The sequence below is a fragment of the Lepidochelys kempii genome, chromosome 5 (assembly GCF_965140265.1).
Source record: "Lepidochelys kempii isolate rLepKem1 chromosome 5, rLepKem1.hap2, whole genome shotgun sequence".
Classification (NCBI taxonomy): domain Eukaryota; kingdom Metazoa; phylum Chordata; order Testudines; family Cheloniidae; genus Lepidochelys; species Lepidochelys kempii.
Window position 1 is genome coordinate 119,835,360 of NC_133260.1, and position 2,962 is coordinate 119,838,321.

A 2,962-nucleotide genomic window follows, 5' to 3' on the forward strand; every position below is an offset into this window, starting at 1 on the left:
ATTGGCTTCCTCCATACTCCATGGCAATCTTTTTCACTTCAATTAATTTAACAGATTAAGAAGATATTCTGAACATATGTCTGTCTAGGTATGTTTATGGTCCCATAAACCCTAGTATCTGAGCACCCCACAACTATTAATGGAGTATCTATTCCCATAGTATAGATGGGAAACTTGAATCACAGACAGGTTTAAATGACTTGCTCAAGGTCACGGGGTAGCTGTAGCAGAGACACAAACTGGATTTAGGAGGTATAGGTTCAAGTCCAGTGGCCAACCATCCATCTTTCACAACAAAGGATTGGATTAATTTACACATCTCTCAAAATAAAAGCAACAGTCCGCTCTGTCCATGGAAGTCATAGCACTGTATCCTGTCCCTATTTCTGGACTGGGAATGGGGGAGAAACGACCTCCCTGCACTTTCTGAATGGGTGACAACAGTAGTGCTCATGCCTGTAAAGGGGAGGGAGTTACGGGTATCTGAAATGTGTTCCTTCCTCTCCCCCTAGCTGGGTGTTATTTCTCCACACCATATTTCCAATTAGCGTGGCACTCCTGGTATCCGGATTCATTCCCCAGCGCCTGCCTGCACCGCTTCACACCAGACAGATGGGATCAATCAGGGCTCTCGGTGCCGCTGTGTTTGCTTTGGGAATGCAGACAGGCTGAGCACGCTGGGGGCTCTGGTGCCCTGGAATCCAGTCAGCAAGAACTTGAGCCCAGGGGAGGAGAGAGACAGGAGAAGAGCCGCTGATCTCACCTGCCCCCTTCCCTTTCACCCCTCAGTAGGCAGCAAGAGGCAGAGAGCGAGCATATACCCACAGCGGTGGTCCCTGCCTCAAAGGGCTCAGTCTGAATATACTAGGGGGGTCAGAGAGAGGAAACTGAGGCACAGAGCAGGAAGGTGACTTGCCCAAGGTGACTGGCAGACTGAGGACTCAAACCCAAGTTCTCCTGACTCCTAGCCCAGTGCACTGCTCTCCAGATCTAGCCGTCCCCTTCCTGCCTCTCCCCAGAGCGGTATTTTCAGCCCGCCCTGGAGCCAGACCCTTCTGAGGCTGGAGAAGGGTGGAGGGGGCGGGCACTTCTCTCCTAGCACAGGGACAAGGGGTCAGGTCAGCAAATTTGGAAGGGGGCAAATTGAAAAGTGATCCAAGTTTTTACTCTTTTGCACCAGGCCCAGCTGGTCTGTGGGACATACTGCCACATGATAGAGAGGGCAAGAGCTGAGCAGCGTTCAGAAAACATCTGACATCTACTGCATAAGGAGACTGTGACAGGTTCCCCCTGGGGTGCCACCTAGAACTGAGGTACTACTGAGCCCCCTAACCCACCAGCCTGGGCTCCCTCTCACACTGTGTTGCTGTGATAAGCTGCAAAGCCTTCCAGCCTGCACTTTCACCAGCATTCATACATGTAGGGACACACCCAGCTGCAGCTATATGCAGGCTCTCTAACCACCAGCTTCCCAGCCTGGGACCCTAGAGCAGTACCGTCCTGCCCAGGTCAAATCTGGACAGTACACGGGTTTAATACCTAGTCCGCCTCTCCCTCAATGTGAAGAGAACAATGCACATCTGTGGTAACCAAGCAGAGATTTTCCCCAGGCACTCCAGTCAATGCTCACTGGTTTAGATTAAAACATAAGTTTATTAACTACAAAAGGATAGATTTTAAGTGATCATAAGTGATCGAAAACAGATCAAAGCAGATTACCTAGTAAGATTACCTAGGAAATAAACATACCCACATAGGGCCGTATAGGAGTGTTACATACACTTTCAAAAAAAAGAACAGGAGTACTTGTGGCACCTTAGCAACTAACAAATTTATTAGAGCCATAAGTTTTCATGGGCTACAGCCCACTTCATCGGATGCATAGAATGGAAAATATAGAAAGAAAGAAGATATATATATATATACATACAGATAGTTGGAAGTTGCCATACAAACTGTGAGAGGTTAGTTAGTTAAGATGAGCTATTATCAGCAGGAGAAAAAAACTTTTGTAGTGATAATCCAGATGGCCCATCTAGACAGTTGACAAGAAGGTGTGAGGATACTTAGGGAAATAGATTCAATATGTGTAATGACCCAGCCACTCCCAGTCTCTATTCAAACCCAAGTTAATGGTATCTAGTTTGCATATTAATTCAAGCTCAGCAGTTTCTCACTGGAGTCTGTTTTTGAAGCTTTTCTGTTGCAAAATTGCCACCCTTAAGTCTTTTACTGAGTGGCCAGAGAGGTTGAAGTGTTCTCCTACCAGTTTTTGAATGTTATGATTCCTGATGTCAGATTTGTGTCCATTTATTCTTTTGCGTAGAGACTGTCCGATTTGGCCAATGTACATGGCAGAGGGGCATTGCTGGCACATGATGGCATATATCACATTGGTAGATGTGCAGGTGAACGAGCCCCTGATGGCGTGGCTAATGTGATTAGGCCCTATGATGGTGTGATTAGGTCCTATGATTGAATAAATATGTGGACAGAGTTGGCATCGGACTTTGTTGCAAGGATAGGTTCCTGGGTTACTGTTTTTACTTCTTCAGTAGGGATTTTGCCTGCTTGTGGTGCCACTGTGGTGCAAAGAAGCAACATGGAAGTCTCAGTGTCTACTAGCATTCGCTGCTGTATACTACCAAATCTCCCTGTCAACATGATAGTAGTAGTTGGCCTCCCCTACTTATTGTTTCCTAATGGGGCTACAAAACCTGGGGGGGAGAGAGCTTGGCCTCCTCAGAACGCAGGTTGAGAAGATGGTGACCATTGATTACATTGAGCACCACTCCCTGGTAGCTATCCACCTTTCTCATGCCTTGAGAGCCATTGGAAGAGCTCATCAGTCGGCAGCCCATCTATTTGAGCTCTTGGCTCATAATTCAAGAGTTTTCTCCAGAGCACCTTGCAAAATGACTAGAGCTCCTCTGGAGTGCCCTGAAACAAACTGCTTGTTTCC